General features: G+C 36.8%; 1 protein-coding gene across 3 annotated transcripts in view; it reads left to right on the plus strand.

Annotated features, from left to right (window-relative positions):
• The window catches only part of LOC127412679 (leucine-rich repeat and immunoglobulin-like domain-containing nogo receptor-interacting protein 2), a 522,983-nt gene that overhangs the window by 217,401 nt on the left and 286,911 nt on the right, over nt 1–18,671 (plus strand). The window contains exons 1-2 of one of the 3 annotated variants that reach the window (XM_051649251.1): nt 16,960–17,324; nt 17,614–17,699. The exons of 1 other annotated variant lie outside the window; for it this stretch is intronic. The gene's annotated coding sequence lies outside the window, so the exon portion shown is untranslated. Of the gene's footprint in view, nt 1–16,959; nt 17,325–17,613; nt 17,700–18,671 lie in introns of those variants that run through there. One more of the 3 variants, XM_051649250.1, reaches the window with a different exon arrangement.

Genomic DNA, 18,671 nt, shown 5'->3' on the forward strand with positions numbered 1-18,671 from the left:
GACCATGTCGTCAATAATATGTTTTCATTTGAAAATGCATTAATTTTGCTATGTTTACACCTCTCATCCACACTAAAACGTCTAGAGCATTTTCCTCTACCGAAACCAGTGTTTTGAAATCGCTTTCATGCTTTCAGCGAAAACGTTTAGTGTGGATGTGTGTGGATGTGGCCTAAAACTAAATTAAACATTTTAAAAAGTCAAGCAGACATGTTTGGAGGATTCTTCTAACATTGTCTTAACCAGGTGTAGGATTTAATAAAGCACCAAGCAACACATGCAATCTTTTTAAAGTAAATTTGAATTGTTGTCCTAACCAGCCGCAACCATGACAAGTGCCAAGTGACGTACATTCTGTCGGCCGCTTGGTTTCTACAGTATTTCTGTTGTGTCAGGCTGGGTAGCTCCTCCCACAGTAAATCTCATTGGTCCAAAATAGCACTCCATATATCTGTATATTAAACAGATATGTTCTAATTGGCTGTGATAGTGTAGCAACACACAGCACTTTTGTTTCCAGTCTGGACAGACAAATTACTTGTTGCAGGAAACTTGACGTGCTGCATTTGGTAAGGGCATGTTGTAATAAACCAGAATTGTCCAAAAACACACTCTTCCATATGACCAGAAGCACTTTCTAGAATTGAAAGCCTAGTTTTTTTGTGGAAAGATAGAGGCTTAAAGTGGTGCTGCACCTCCACATTCAGTAAACACCTAAAGCGTTTCAGCTTTCAGCACTCTGGACAGCTCCTGTTGTTTTGTATAGTGGGGCTCTTAGACATCACATCTCTGCTCACTGGCTTGCTGACCCGTATGTGCCTTTCAGAGGGGGGCGTGAAAATAGCCTGAACTCCAAACCTAATAACCAGCATGAACACAACTTGTTTCTCAGTGCTACTGGCAGTTGTTTTCCAACTAAAAGTTGACCTGGTGACCTGATGCCCACTGCTTCCAACTCAAGTTAAATTAAGCTTTGGAGTTTAACTCTGTTGTATTTCTACAGGATGTGTGACTGCATAAGATTTGGAAAAATCTGATTAAAAAAAAAAAAAAAAAGAAATCTATTTTCCTTATTCTCTCTCTCTCTCTCTCTCTCTCTCTCTCTCTCTCTCTCTCTCTCTCTCTCTCTCTCTTTCTCTCTCTCATGTTTACACCTCTCATCCATACTGGAACAGCTTTTTCCTTCACCAAAAACTCAGACTTTCAAAATGCTAGTTATGTAACAGAGCTGCAGGATGAGGTAATGTAGGTATAAGAGCTCTTACTTGACTATAAATACACCAGCCCACTATAAAACAGGCATAGCCAGCAAGGTGATTGTATTGTGACAGAAACATTGCACAAGTCAATGCTTTTATCACTATTTATAATAATGTACTTATTAGAATGGGCCATTTGCAAGGCTGATATATTGTACTCGCCAAGCTGGTTAATGTTCACATAAGCAAATTACCATTTCACTTTTTATTTATATAGTCTAGTACACTGTATTATGTACTCTACTGATGAAAATAGCATTATTATTCTAAGATGTTGAATAACAAATAAATAAATACATAAATAAATAAATAAATAAAAAGAAACACAAACTTATAGCTGAATGGTTTACAAAAGGGCCCGGGACGTCAATGAGACCTTTAAATGTAGTTCATCTGCTAAGAGACAGGGGCATTGCATAGTGTCATAAAGTGCGTGTGTCATAATGCTTTGAGTCATTGAGAGTTGAAGTTCATGATGCTGACAGCCTCACTAACAGATGGGGTCATGTCACACTGTTTACCAGGGGCAAGCTTTTTGTCCCAATATTAAAAAGATAGTTCACCCAAAAATGAAAATTCTCTAATCATTTACCCACCCTCATGCCATCCCAGATGTGTATGACTTTCTTTCTTCTGCAGAACACAAACAAAGATTTTTAGAAGTATATCACAGCTCTGTTGGTCCTTAAAATGCAAGTGAATGGTGACCAGACATTTGAAGCTGCAAAAATCACATAAAGGCCATAGAAAAGTAATCCATAAAACTCCAGTGGTTAAATCCATATCTTCAGGAGTGATGTGATAACTGTGGGTGAGAAACAGAACAATATTTAAGTCCTTTATATATATATATATATATATATATATATATATATATATATATATATATATATATATATATCTACTTTCACATTCTTTCACATTTTGAAAGTGTAAGTTAAATTGGAGATTTATGATAAAAATGGACTTAAATATTGATCTGTCTCTAATATATATATATATATATATATATATATATATATATATATATATATATATATATATATATATATATAGTTATAAAAAGATACAAAGAATATCTGAAATTGTGTATTCTTTGTTATTATTATTTTTTTTTTTTTTTGCCCAAGTAAGTGTCATAAAAATATTTGAAAGAAATATAATCTCAGAAATTGGTTTATTGATCAGTGCTGCTCTCTCCAGTATGAATTACTATTCTCCTCCTTTTGTCATATGCTAAAAATGTGGGTGTTGTTTTTTTCTTCTTCTTCTTCTTTTTCTTCTTCTTCTTTTTTTTTTTTTACTTTGCAATTGGGAATTGTGTGTTTTGCTTCTAGTTTGGCCCTAAAAGACTCAATTGTTAATTATGGATAACACCAAAATATAATCTGACATCACCATCACTCAGTGGCAGAACCATCTGCTGGCTACAAGATGCAAAATGACACCACTGCTCAATGGCTCCATGTTATTGACTGTTGATCTGCAAACATGATACCAAAAAATGTTATTTTAGCATGTCATTATTTATGTCTTTGTTTATTCTTACTTTCTTTATTTTCACTGCCGATGCAATCCCCTTCCTTATATTCACAGTGGAATTACATTCTAACGCCAACAAGCCATTTTTTGACAAGTGTGAATTGTACAGGTAATTGTATATTTATTTTTCTGCCCTATGCTTTTAGTATGTCTCATTTGTCAGTGCCGCTGAGCTCTCCATGTTTCCATTAGTAAGAACAAAGTGCATTATAGGCCCCATTATCACATACTGGGCAAGACTGGGCCGAGAGGACATTTCTCTCTTCCTGTCTCTCTCTTTCTGTAACTCACTTGCTCAAACACATAAACACATATCTATATTTCAAAGGTGAAGCAAAGCTTAGACAAAGTTAATTGCATTCCACAAAATACACTATTGTATTCTTGTAAGATTGTGTATAAATGTTCACTAGTTGTACTATCAATTTTCCTTAGTTAAAGAGTTTGTCTGGTTAAATATATTCTTCAAAGCTAAGCATGCTTGCATTATAAAAAAAACTATGCATTTCAAGACAATGTGGTGACAGGTTGACATGTCGATTGTTAGCATGAAAATGTTCACTTTTACATCAAGTGTAAATCAACTGACACCTGACAACACATATGACATGACAGACTGCTGATAACAGGCAGTTCTGATACTAATATTTCAGTGACTGTGCTCATACATTTTTTTTCACTGTATTAATAGTACTTTTGTGGCAGACAAGTGAAGCATTGATTAGACAATAGAAAAAGTGGCTTTAGACGTATATTGGTCATTCTACAGAAGTGGTGCAAGTTCAGGGTTGGATGAGTTTATTTATTTATTTTTTTATAATTTCTTCCCAAATTTAGTTTACATTTGTATTGCATTGTAAACTAAATTTATAAATTCACTATGGGTACATTGAAATCATTTAATGAATTTTCACAATTATTCCTAATTTTAGACAGTGTCCCTATGTTTGTCAAAACTAAAAAAAAAAAAAAAATATATATATATATATATATATATATATATATATATATATATATATATATATATATATAATAACAATAATAATAATAATAAATAGGAAACAACTAGGAATTCTTAATTTGTGTTGAGTCAACCTAAAATAATCAATAAAAAAAAAAAAGAAAATTGGTGCCTTTATTAACTTTTAAGTAATTTCGTAACTATTTTCTATTCCTATTATATTTTATTTTGTCAAAATCAATCACTTCTTTCTTTGCTAAATGTTGAATATTGAAGATATCGTGTTGATATTCATAGAAAAATAATGTGAAACATGTCCCATCCTGGTCACCATTTAAAAAAACAGAAACCATGGTATAGCATTTATACAGTGTTTTCAGTTGTGACCTTGATGTTTTGGTAGTGACCTTATTCATGTTAAGGTTTCAGGTATGTTGTGGTCTGGTGTATGTTCACCTTCACTTGACATACAAGGTGGAGTTGTTTCCCTGCAGAAGGTCTCTAGCTCGTTCTGTGCTTTCTTCTGTGCCCTATACTGTTTTTGACTTGCACTCCATCTTGCACGAATGTATCTCTTTTTGTTTTTCGCACCATTCTCTTTAAACTGTAGAGACTGTAGTGTGTAAAAATCCCAGGAGATCAGCAGTTACAGAAATACTCAAACCAGCCCGTCTGGCACCAAGCATGCCACAGTCGAAATCACTGAGATCACATTTTTCTCCATTCTGATGGTTGATGTGAACATTTGCTGAAGCTCCTGACCCGTATCTGCTGATTTTATGCATTGCACAGCTGCCACATGATTGGTTGATTAGATAATTGCATGATTAAGCAGATGTACAGGTGTTCCTAATAAAGTGCTTGGTGAGTGTATGTATTATGTATATGTATAAATTATGTATATTTTTATACATAAAATATGAAAGATCAACTTAATATCACTGCCAAAACAAATACGTCAATACCAAAAACAACCATAGCTTGTTCGTTAATGAGAATTTTTTTTTTTTTCAGTATTGACTGTTTCGGGTTTGACAATTCAAGTTAATCTTGCCCTTATATTAAAATGTCAGCACAGTAGAATTCTAGACATCACTCATTTGAACAGAGGAAAGTCACAAAAAACAATCTTTTTTTCAAACATCACATCCTGTGTTTTAAAAGAAAAACAGCAAGTTCGGTAATGACACTTTTTAAAAACACATCCAGGTTTTCTGACTTTACAACACTATTATTTAAAATGTTAAAATACATCTACTCACCACATGGTCCAGCAAGAGGAAATTGCTTAACTTGTCTTCCTGGTCACATGGTTTGGGGTGTGGCCAAATATGAAATATGAAAAAAATAAAAATAATAATATTAGGTATTTAATTTTTAAGTGTATTTTTCGGGGTTATATTAGGGGACATGTGCCACCCAATAGAAAAAAACAACAACATATAAACCACTATTTTTAAAGATTTGTAAAGTTATTACATTATTTATTTATATTGCCTCTGTTAGAGCTCAACATGACTTTTATAAATATGTGTCAGTTGCCTTTATCTGCCCTTTTAAATATATTTATGCAGGGGACAGCATTTTGTACCACTCCTGTAGAATGGCCCATTTATAACATAAATATAACATATAATATATGCTGTGAGAAGTGATTGAGGTTTTAATGGCTCTGTGTCTTCAATTGCAAAACTGTGGGAGCAAAGGGACTGTGCCTGAGTCATGAAACACTACTCACTGTTTTTACGTTTGGTAAGGGCTTATATCTTAAACCCTCCTGCTTGATAACTCAATCCACCGCTCTTATCTATCAGTGGGAGCTTAGATTTAACACAGGGATGGGGCGTGTTTTCTTAGCTATGTGGCTGAAATACACACACACACTCCCACAAACCCTTGCCAAGGAAGTTATAGTGGAGAACAATCAATAAAATCATGGCAAGATCACAACAGAGATTTAGTTAAAACTCTTTCTGATGTCTGACTGTAGATGAGGTTTTATTGATTAGTTTCTCAGAGGAGGGTCCCAAAAAGAAATAAGTAAATAAATAAATAAATAAATAGGTAGGTAAGTAGGGGGCTTCTATTGTAGTAGTTGGAATAGATTTTAACCTTGATATTGTGACTCTTTACGAAGTTCTCAAGTAATGCATTTAAGCTTTCCTCAAAAGACAAATCCTTTTTATACATCATCATTGGAATAATATCTTGATTCAGAAGTTCCATCCCATTAATCTAAACTCGCTCTTAAGAAATGTGATTTAGCTGACAGTATTTCCATAGTTTGGCCATTTGCTGAACTAGGGATGGATGTGGAAACATCCATTTAGTAGGTCTCTCTGCTCTGATAAGAGCACGGGTGCCATAGCTTAGTGTGAGCTACTGCCTGTTAAGTAAGATTGAAGGCAGGTGCTTTGAGTGGAGATTGCTTTCGGGAAAAGGGCATTTTGTCTACTAAACAGCTGTCTTGATTTATTCCTTACATATTCATGCATTTTTTATTAATGGCTAGCCAGGGACCACTTGGGCCCTCCCGTAAAGCATTTCATCTTGATGAATACATGTATGGATTCAAAAAAATCAGTATGATACATCTTTAAATAACAACTTGCTATAGGTTTATGCCGCTGGTACGTATCTCAGATGCAAAATTTCTCTCGATTGTACTGTGGGAATGGAGTCATTTCTCAAAGGATTAGTCTAGTGATACACTTTTTTTTTTTTTTTTTTTTTTTTTTTTTTTAAGAGATGTAGTCGATTTATTTAATATTCTTGCCAAACAGATTGGCAAAGAGTGAGTCAAAGTTTTTCTCACTAAATGAGACTCATGCTGATCTACAAAGGCAAAATGCAGTAATTTTGCAAACACTGAAACTGAGAAAATGTATTTTGATTGTCCAACAAATTGCATTATATGCAATTTTCCCATTTTGTTTTCTCTGAATCTGACCATAGTTGATTCAAATTCATTTGTCACAGGATAGGTACAATTATAGTCTAACAGGCTCAATTTCACTCATGAGTTATAACTTAATGTGACATGTAGTTACTGCTTTTTGCTTCTGCATGGCAGCATGGAACCTCTTATTTAAACAGCTCTCACCTGAAGAGACACATTACTTGTAAACACAGTCATACCATAATGAAAGCATTGTTTTACCACCCTTCAAATATTAAGTATGAGTGACTTGTGGGTCTTACCAAATACTCTGTTTATGGAGGGAAAAAAATAATCACCTAAGATGTTGTTAATCTTAGCATTGGCCTCTTCCACACTATCAAGTGAATAAAGAAACTGACAGCAGTGGTGAAAGAAAAACCAGAGGTTTGGGGTCCAGTGAAGTGTAATGTCTATTACAAAGAGTGAATGGTGATCCACTCACAAGAGGTCAAGGGCTGAACGTCTGAGATTATACAGGGAGAGGAAAGTGCGTTGTGTTTCAAAGTTAAGTGCTTAGAAACAATAACCTGCTTCTGCAGCAATCTCTCAAAAGATTAAAAAAAATAATAAAAAAAATAAATAAAAGTGAAGTAATCAGAGGCAGTCTATTCAAGACACTGAACTACCTAAAGCAAATAGCTGCTGTCAGGACTGACTTTCAAGACCTCTACTTGCTTCCACCTTCCAGGGTAGTGTAAAATGTAATTTTTTAGAGTAAAAATGTCAATGTTAATAAATTGATCATTCAATAAAAATAAAAATAAATTAAAATTCTGTAAAAAAAAAAAAAAAAAAAAAAAAAAATTGTCACCCTCGTGTTGTTTCAAACCTCTATGCTACTTTTATGACTTTTTCTTTTTCTTTTTGGAGCTTCACAGACTCTGTAGCTATTAAATGTTGTTTAATGGAAAGAGCTATGTAGTGATTCCTCAAAAAATAACAGCATATGGTTTTGGAACATAATGTGGGTGAGTCAGTAATGACAGAATTTTCACTTTTGGGTGAACTAGCCCTTCAAAATCTTCCCACCCCATGCCCTGATGCTATGCCTGTTCTAATTCATGCAGACGCCTACTATTATATGTATGCAAAGATTTCTTGAGTCGTTGTTCTATTATTCAAAGTTCTCTCCATAGGCTTCTACCTTTCAAACTGTGATTACACATTTCCTTTCTTCCACTGTATGTATAGACTGTGTAGTCTACAAAACTCCTGCTTTGCTCAACAGCCAAATCAAATAAAGGAGAGACACATTTATTCCTGCAGCATGTCTAGCCTGTTTGTGTTTGAAGTTCTTGCCCTTTTTTGTTGAAGCACCAGGCTTTTCCTCACAGATTTGTCCATTTATTTGTTGTCATACACAATTTACAAAAAGCCCGAGTTTGTTTGCGTATCAGTCCACAGGCATGCTGGACGGCGGTGTATGTGCTCTGCTGCTTGTATTAATTTTTGGCTAGCTTAAGTTGCCTGTTTTGTGCCTGCAATGGAATATGGGGGGACTGACCCTAGCACAGTGGCAGACTCTGAGACGTGGCTGTTAAATGGCATCTGTTGTGATTTTCCTTCAGTATAGTCCCACTACCTCGCATTCAATCTCTGATGTTCTCCCCTTTGTGGTTGCTTAGACTTCTCACATTGCATTATTGTGGTCAGATAGCCTATGGTGTGTAGGCAAAAAAAGTTCTCTTTCTAGCCATCCACCCCCTTTTTGGCTCCCCAATGCTTTGTGAAAGATCAGCTCTTTACCGCATGACAAGCCAATGAAAAAAATCCACATTAAACCAGTTTAACAGAAAATTTAATGCTTTTGAAATGTTAAATACATTTTTCTTCTGTATTAAGGCAGCTAAGCCCACACTCTCACTGTGAACTAAAGAAAGAGAGACAAAAAAGCTAGATACTTCATCAGTGGAGAGTAAATGACTACTGTGGACTTCATTGTCTTTTATTTTACATAACTTCATAAGTTTTCAGGCAGCCCCAACCAGATACACAGAGGTTTAAATGTCAAGGATTTCCATGTAAACACCACTGCAAGGCCCCGGAGCCTGTCTGTCTTTCTCTCCTTTCATTTTCTTCTGTCACATTCTCTTTTCTCATTTCTTCTTCCTTATAATTTTTTTGTGCAGTGGCCGTAGGACCTTTTCAAACAGGTCTTTGTTTCCTCAAAGTGGCTGGAACTTGATATTCTAACTGCAATCGGTTTTACAATCTCATTATCCATTGCTCTGTCCTGCCCTTTGGGGGAGCTATCAAGGGTTGAAGAGAGGGTAAACAGTGTCCATCCATCACATTGAGAAACGGTAGAGGTCACAGAAAGCCGTTTACTGTTTCTCAAATTTTAGTGCTGCCATGACTTGCGCTTTTCAAAGAACATTTTTATCTATAAAATGTCCGTCAAAAGGATGTTTGAATTTGCTGTTTGACAGCTTGTTATCAGGGTGGTTGAAGCAGAACAGGAAGAAAAGAAGCATAAATATTTTTTTCTTTCTTTTTACTCACAAGAGTCATTACAAGATAAATTATCTAAATAGTATCATTTTTAATAACATTTTAAAGTTCTGTGCATTTTGTTTCAGTATTATCAATGTTAAAGAACACCAAAATGAAGAAGTAAATGAACAAGTAAATTGGCAAAGATGAAACAAATGTCTTGGTTACTGATGTAACCTCTGTTCCCTGATGGAGGGAACGAGACGTTGTGTCGATGTAGTGACACTAGGGGTTCACTCTTGAGAGCCCCAATCACCTTTTCTTTTTTCAGGAATTTGCATACCACTCTCCGCCCCGGACATACGGGTATAAAAGGAGATGGCGTGCACCACTCATTCAGAGTTGTGCTGAGGAGCTGAGAGAGAGTCCCGGCCATGTCAGCGGTCGGTTCACTGCCGCGGCAGGAGGGACACAACGTCTCGTTCCCTCCATCAGGGAACAAAGGTTACATCAGTAACCAAGACGTTCCCTGTCTGTCACTCACTCGACGTTGTGTCGATGTAGTGACACTAATGGTTCCTATACGAAATGCCGCAGGCGCTGAACCGTGTCACGAGGTACAGAGGAGCAGACACGGGCAGGCTGCTGCGTGCCTCGCAGTGAGTGCTCGACCACGTCGTGACCTTCCAGCGAGTTAGGTAAGGCATCTCCCTGGTCCCGATAAGCGTGGGAGGAGGCACTTACCCGAGGAGGCTACAGGCGGTGGCCTTTCCTGATTTTTGTATTAAGCAATTTCCTGCCTAGCACCTGCTAGAATAGCACTGTGGAAGTGCTCTTCCCTCTCCAGGAGGGAGAGCACTACGGAGACCACATCCTACCAGAGGGAGGTTAACATGTGGAGAATACCTCACATGGACTTACCGACGGGGAAGTTCACAAATGGAATGATGCCACTGGGGAGGACCCTATCTATGAAGAAGGGAACACAGCAACAGTGGCTGAGGCAGAGCAGAGCTCTGACGAGGGGAAACACAGGGTTCACCTGAGGGGAATCTGAACGGTGGAAATGGCGTAACACTTGGGTCGAAACCAGTTCTATGCGCAGGTTGTAGAACCTCGCAAAGGTATTGGGTGTAGCCCAACCAGCTGCTCTGCATATTTCTGCTAGAGAGGTGCCCCTCGCCAGTGCCCAGTAGGACGCAACACCTCTGGTGGAGTATGCTCGGTCTCCCAAAGGGCAAGGCAGGCCTTGTGATTGGTAAGCCAGAGAAATGGCATCCAAAATCCAATGGGGCAACCTTGTTTGGAGACAGCTTTCCCCTTCTTCTGCCTTCCAAAGCAGAAAAAGAGCTGCTCTGAGCATCTAAATCTCTGCGTGCGGCCAGATAGATGTGCAGGGCACAAACTGGACACAGCAACGAGCCCAGAAACTAATCATCCAGCCACGAATGCTCAGGGCGGGGCAGAGGGTTCCACTCAAGCCTGATGTTCGCAGCCATCTGGGCAAGCATGGCTGCCAACTCAGCGTCCGCTTTGTCCTGAGCTCTACTGCCCGAGAGTGGGAGCTAAGTAGAATTGTCCGCTTCCGAAAGCAGGAGCCCACCCTCTGATGCTGCAACCGATAACTCAACCTCATCGCAAGCCGTGAACGAGACATTAAATCCGCCCTGAGGCGGACCGCCTGCCTCGCTCGTGAACTCTACCAGGCAGAACGAGCGTGCTGGGGGATGGGAGGTCCGCGGGAACTGAGCAGGCGGAGCTCCCATATCCACATCCAAATCACCCACGGCGCTTGCCAACCCAGCAGCCTGAGTTTCAACGCAGGATGGACCGGGTCGGGAAGCAGCCGCGGTGGCTCTCTGCTTCACGGAGAAGAAAGAGAGCCGCGACCGCAACGTTCTCATGGGCAAGTTCTCACAGTGTAAAAATTAACCCATCCACAAAAGCTGCCTCGGCGTGCTGGCAACCCAAGCATTCGAGACAGATTTCGTGACCGTCCGGTGGGGAGAGATAACAGCCACACTCAGTAGCACATAGGCGAAAGGACATCTTTAAAAAGATGCCAATGGTTTGTGCAAGCTCTTTTAGAAAAAAATATACTCTTTTAAATATACTCTTTTTTACACCTGTGGACTCAGCTGCCGAAGTGCCCAGGGGAAGCACAACACTCCACCGTGCGAGGGTGACCGCTGATATGCGCCATAAAATCTAGCAGAGATAACACACACATGCACTCGGCTCCGAAGAACAAGTCTGAATGAGTGGTGCACGCCATCTCATTTATACCCATATGTCCGGTGCGGAGAGTGGCATGCAAATTCCACTCGCCAATTTTCATTGGCCTTTTCTGAATAAAGCAAAGGTGATTGGGGCTCTCAAGAGTGAACCCCTAGTGTCCCTAGTGTCACTACATTGACACAACATTGAGTGAGTGACAGACAGGGAACTAAAAAACATTGTTAACAATACAATATGGTTGTATTTGTTAACATTAGTTAACTACATTAGTTATCATGAACACATAATGAACAATCTTTTACAGCACATATTAATCTAGGTTCATGTGAATTTCAACATATACTAGTACAGTTTTAAAGTAAATATTGTATACATTAACATAGCTATGCATTATGAACTAAAAATAACATTGAACAATATCATCATAAATTAAAATTAACCAAGTTTTATAAATACTGTACTAAAATACTGTGCATTGTTGTTACTGTTCATGATAACTAAAGCATCAACTAATGTTAGCAAATAGAATCTTGTTGTAAAGTTGCCAATACATTTTCATTATATATTTTTTAAGGTTTTTAATTCAATCAATTTAAAACAGGGTTAGGAACAGTTTTTTCCCTCAGGCTATCCATCTCATGAACAATTAAAACTGCCCCACTGAGCAATAATTATGTGCAATACATAGCTTGGTCTATTTATATTTATCCAACATACCCTACCTCTTCTGCCATACATTCCCGTGCATCTGTATATAACAGATTTGTATTTGTACATACATGTACATATATATATATATACATATATATATATATATTTTTTTTTATTTTTATTTTTATTTTTTTCTCTGTCTTGTTGTTTTATTGTTTGTGCACTGGAAGCTTCTGACACCAAGACAAATTCCTTGTATGTGTAAGCATACTTGGCAATAAAGCTCATTCATGATAGTCTTGAAGTGACAGATAAAGTATGACAACTGTCTTGATGCCACATATTTTAATGACACATGTCAGAGAAATGCACCAGGAGCTTGGCAACCTCCACAATCTTTTATTAGACAAGCCACACTGTTAAATGACTGCAATAACTGAAATTCAAACATTTTCCTTTCCCACATATAATCATTCCGAGCTGTATGTGTGTTCATTAAGCCCAATGTTCTACTCTTAAACTCATTAATATTTCAAAATGGCTCATGAAATTATTCTTTAATATATGAAATTACGCTATACCTTTTAGCTACTATAGTGCACTGCAGAGACTTTGGAAAAATCGACCCAAAAATGTACCCATTCACTTGCATTGTACTGACCTACAGAGCTGAAATATTCTTCTAAAAATCTTAATTTGTGTTCTGCAGAAAAAAGGAAGTCATACACATCTGGGATGGCATGAGGGTGAGTAAACTATGAGATAATTTTCATTTTTGGGTGAACTACCCCTTTAAAGTGATGGTGCAGCCATAATTTAATATTTTGTCATCATTTTCCAACCCTCATGTTCTTCCAAACCCGTGTGACATTTTGTATTCTGTGGAACACAAAAAGATATTAGACAGAATGTTAGGGACTGACAGTCTCAGTCAACATTCACTTTCAAAATATATAGAAAAAAAAACAAACAAAAAAAAAAAACACATTCACTGAAAGTATATAGTGACTCAGGCAAACATTCTGTCTAATATTCCTTATTGTGTTGCATTGAAGAAAGAAAGTCATGTGGGTTTGGAACAACATGATGGTGAATGATGACAGAATTACCATTAATATTAATAATAATAATAATAATAATAATAATGTAATACATGTTAAATGTGTATTATGTAATGGAATGTAGGAAGTTAACGTCCATTATGTAATTTGTGAAAGTAACTACTTGAGCACTTTTTTAATTGGATACTTTCTTACTCTTACTCAAATAATCATTTATGATAGCACTTTTACTTCTACTTGAGTATTTTTTTTATTTATTTTTTATTAATTAATTTATTTATTTTTTAATTAATTGTACTTTTACATGAGTACAGTTTTTGGCTACTCTACCCACCTCTGGTTAATACAGCAGATGAATCTGCTGAAGTAGACATGCTCAAACTGGAGCCCCAAGCAACGGAGCTCTGACAGGACCATGCAAGACATCTAATCACAGTCTTTACCATAGGCTCTGAGTTTCTAGGGTGTCAGTGAAGGAATGAAGTGGGGTAGGGGGAGAGAGAGAGAGAGAGAGAGAGAGAGAGAGAGAGAGAGAGAGAGAGAGAGAGAGAGAGAGTGTGTATCGATCACCTGTCTAATCAAGGACAAATTCAAGTTAACAAAAGCTTGGCTTCTTGTGGATAATCAACCAGACAGTTATTTTTAAACGAAATATATTCTTCCCAACTATTGCCGTCATGTCAGTTAAGACTACACAGTATATTAAAAAGGCATTTATTTAAATTTTTAATATATGTAGGGAGCAAGCATTCATTAAATGAATAAAGTGTAAAGGATCCAATGACCATTTCCCCCTCTCTATAAATCCAATGACCATTAACTTTTATCTATTTATCATCCTTACTGCATGTTAAAATATTATGTGCATTCAGTCATGTATCTAGGTCATAGGAACTATGTTTTGTAGAATTTTAACGAATGATCATGTATATTTCATTATTCAAAATGTTCTCTAGACTGCCACATCAACCAAAATCACAACAGCTTAAAAAAAAAGGGCACATTTTCCATTTTTCATAATGAATCTTTAAATTCTAAAACCTAGACACTGAGCAGTAAAGGAATTTGTGTATTAGCTGGAATCTACACCACAACAGGGATACATTTTGTGATATTTCTATTAATCACTTGCTGCTTATGATGAATGGCCTGTTGTAAATTCAGGTATGGATATTTAAAAGCATACATCCATCATTGTTTCAGTCAACTACTAAGATGAATCGGTAACACTTTACAATAAGATTCCATTTGTTAACATTAGCTTACAACATTAGTTAACATGAACAAACAATGAACAATACATTGTTTACAGAATTTATTAATCTTTGTTATTGTTAGTTAATAAAAATACAATTGTTCATTGTTAGTTCATGTTAGTTCATTGTGCATTAACTGATGATAACAAACACACATTTGATTTTAAAAAAAATATTAGTATAGCTTGAAATTAACATTTACAAAGAATAATAAATGCCATAAAAGTATTGTTCATTATTAGTTCATGTTAACTGTAGAAAATTAGCGACTTTGTGGCAGAGTACATTTACAACTGCCAGCATTCATCACCTTTAATATGTAAGAATGGAATTAGCCACATTCGACCACCATTATAAGAAGGAAAAATGACAAATGATCAGATTTGAAATCTGAATAAAGATTCTCTACCATTTAATATGTAATGCAACAGGCTTGTTGTATCCGCTCACAATTTATATGTAAGGAATCAGTTTAATAAGGGAATTATGATTAATTCACTTATTGTAAGAATTACGGGATACGTCTAATCACTCGGCAACGCTGAGTTGATATGACACGTCTGTTAACTCTTTAGAATAATACTATTCTCACGGCTATTGAAAATAATATCACAAATATGTTTAGATATGGTTCGAACTTCGGAGCGCAGATCTTTTAAAAATTCAAGTGACAAGATTATCAAAATATACCAGTCAAATTAGCTTTGAATACAAACAAGACTTTATTGCTAATCTAAAACATCAAACTAACTAACACCTAGACACACATGAAAAACAGTTTGGTGAGTGACCATTAACAGAGTAAACTGAACTTTATGGAGTCTATAGACAATGCCTTGAGAACCATCGATATTTCATATAGTATACCTCTATTTGCCATTGGGTTACCCAAAGTATTTAAATAAAACACAATCACTTTCTAGCAAAAGTCTGGAGATGCATTTCCTTGCGTTGCTTTGGTTCTTTGGCTGTGTCAGTAGAAAGTTCTGGTAGTTCCGTCAATGTTTTGGACCTCTGTAAAGATCATGGACTGGAATGATGAGGCAGGACTGTGAAACAAGGCCTCCCGCAAGGGAGACTCACGACTCCCCGTCACGTGTGTGAGTCATAGCGCAGAGAAGAGAAGAGCTTCCTTGGAACTTTACATTCTGAACTTTACTGGCTTTACATTGTGCAGATCCTGGGCCCAGAGGGAAGAGGGCAAGAGCAAGAGGAGAGCAGAAGAGAGAGAGAGGCGAAGAAGAAGAGAGCGTTCGTCCTAGTTAGGGAGGCTTTGTACTGTTGAGGTTGGCCGCACCCCAAAGGTGTCTTGAGCCAGTCAGGAGTGTATTTTCAGATACCATATGATCATCTCCCTGTCCCTCCTTCTGAAGGTGATTAATGAGTCTTTGTGAAGATTCCTGTTTCCCGCTCAAAACAGGGCAATGTTAAATCATGACCTTTCATATCTTGGATACAACTGAATATCAAAAATGTATTAACATTCCTGAAATGCAGAAAGTATCTCAACGATAGTAAACATAATGTGCTTTATCATGAGTGGTTACCATTCTAGTAATATGACATGAATAAGACAAGATTAAAGATTATAATCATCAATTTGTCAGTTATAAGTGATTACAAATCACTACACATATTTTAAAGGTTACATCAGGCTACAATCATTTGTGTAAGATTAAATTTTACTATCAAAAATAGACTGTGTTTTGTGCAGTGTAGAACAATACAGTTAAGTCTTTTGATAGCATTATATCTCATAATACATGTATATGCATTGTTAAAACCCAAGAAAAGTTAGTTTTGCGATTGTGTCAAAGTTCCTGTAATAAGATGAGATGTCCTGCTAAAAAGGGATCAAAGGATCCTTACAAAGACAGTAAGACAGTTTTCAAGCTCTTTCTTGTCTTGTACAGAGTTTTAGCATGTGTCACAGGAAATGTCTCATGCTCCCTTATTGGCCTAATTTAAGTGTAGCAAAAAGTTTATATTGAAGGACAAAAGTGACTTATGGGGGCATGGGGTGTTTCTTCAGAAGAGTAGTCTTCAAGTCATGTGGATAATTATTATTAACATGAGTGTTTTCGGGTATGTGCTATCTGGACAAGTCTCCTTTGTTTTATTGGCCAGATGTGGGTCATCTCAGACTCCTTGGCACCAGCAGAGCAGAGTCTTTAATTTATGATGTTGAGGACTTTCCAGTGTTGATCCTGGATTCAAGTCATTTTGCATAGCAATTGTTCATTCTTCTGTTCTTATGTATACAACATAAATAATTTGATAGCTCATGCTGACAAATGGAACCGTATTGTAAAGTGTTACCACATTTATTAATCTTGGTTAATTTAAACATACAGTTTAAAAAGTTGCTTATATTATCATTAGATAATGCACTATGAACTAATATGAACTAACAATTAACAACTGTATTTTTTTAACTAACATTAACAAAGATTCATAAATACTGTAAAAATATATATTGTTTATTGTTAGTTCATGATACCTAATGCAATAACTAATGTTAACAAATTAAACCTTATTGTTTAATTCCCTTTTTACTATAAATTCTCCTCTCTGCTCAGTAGGTGGTGATATGCACAAAGAATGTGAATCACCAAAACAAAAGAAGAATGTAAACAGTGAAAGTGAATGTGGAGATTGATAGTAAAAAATAACTTAAATATTGATCTGTTTCTCACCCACACTTACCACTACAGAAAATATGGATTTAACCACTGGAGTCTGATGGATTACATTTATGCTGTCTGTATGTGCGTTTTGGGGCTTCAAAATTTTGGTAACCATCCACTTCTATTGTATGGACCTACAGAGCTGTGAATCTATTCTAAAAATATTTGTTTGTGTTCTGCATTATAAATAAATTCAACACATCTGGGATGGCATGAGGATGAGTAAATGATGAAAGAATTTTCCATTTTGTGTGAACTATCCCTTTAATGATTCCGGATTATTCTAAATGAAGGGGTGAGTACCTATAGTTTGTCATTTGCATAAAACACGCACAAACCATATTCAAATAATGACTTTCAGCACCACCACACCTGTACAGTTGCAAATGTTTAGAGAAAGATGTTGCTGAAGCCAAAAGCCAAAAGCCAAAAAAAAAAAAAAAAAAAATCACACTATTAAAAGAGGGCAGTACAGCATTACAAATTATTTTATAATATGTACCACTGTAGACGTTGGATTAACTAATGGTGTGCTTGAAGTGCTGCTTGTGCAGGGGCATTTATCTGTGCCTCATCTTCCACAGGTCATACTGCACATGTGGACATAAGGCTGTCCTTGAAGTGAAATGTTTGTACGCAGATTTCACACATAAATTTGTGTGCACACACGGTAAGTGAATGAGACCCATAGTTTTTGTGTGACTGTAATTCTTAATTCCATGGAAAATGTGTGAACAGTATTATTTGGTTATTTGGAGGTGGAGGCCACGTAAATTAAATCAACAGATCTGCAGCTTCATATTTGCATACCCTAAGATTTAGCCACAGTCTTTTTGGTGCAACCCATGGATTTTTACTGTCTCCATCTGGCCACCCCATTAAAAATTTCCTGGATGCGCCACTGTGTTTGCAGATCATAACAACAAGAAGTCTTTTCTTTTGCGATGGATGTGTAACAATGTTTCGAGAAGAATAAGTTACTGATCCAAATAAGCAGTAAAGCTTTCAGAAGAGGATCTTTTCATTTTCACATCAGGATAAAGAACGGCCGCAGAACTAACGAGGTCAGCCATTGTGACTGGCTCGGCTTGTCATTCAGACTGATAAGACTTCTCTCGCAGACTTCTTGAAGACACTTTTGATAGACTTACTTTATTTTTGTCATTGATTGAACACTCCTGTCTTAGGGAGACGGAAGGTTCAGTTGTCTCCACAGCCTTCAAGAACAACACCATTAATAACTGCAGAAATTTATATACGTAGAGTGTCGGTTACATAACATTTATAAAGTCATAAAAAAATTAATCAGTGCTGATGGGGGGTTTTCTGGAATTCCTCTCTTGGGCATAAAGGCATGGCTGCAATTCTGCGATAATGAGCCGGCCCAAACCCCAGCTCTCCCTGTTAAGTTGTGCTTTTGCGTGCACTGGTTACACAGGCATTAATGTGACAACCAATGCGCAAAGCTGCAAGCGCCATTCACAATGCCTTCTGATTGCAGTGATTCTCCAAATTAGTGACATTTCTCTTAATGTGTGTCTTACTTCCAGCAACAAAAGCCAATTTCATATTACAGTCCACATGGCACTTTATGTAAAATGACTGCGCCTACGCAAGAATAGCAACCAGGGATTCTGATCGT

Source organism: Myxocyprinus asiaticus, chromosome 22, assembly GCF_019703515.2.
Source record: "Myxocyprinus asiaticus isolate MX2 ecotype Aquarium Trade chromosome 22, UBuf_Myxa_2, whole genome shotgun sequence".
NCBI classification, from domain to species: Eukaryota; Metazoa; Chordata; class Actinopteri; order Cypriniformes; family Catostomidae; genus Myxocyprinus; species Myxocyprinus asiaticus.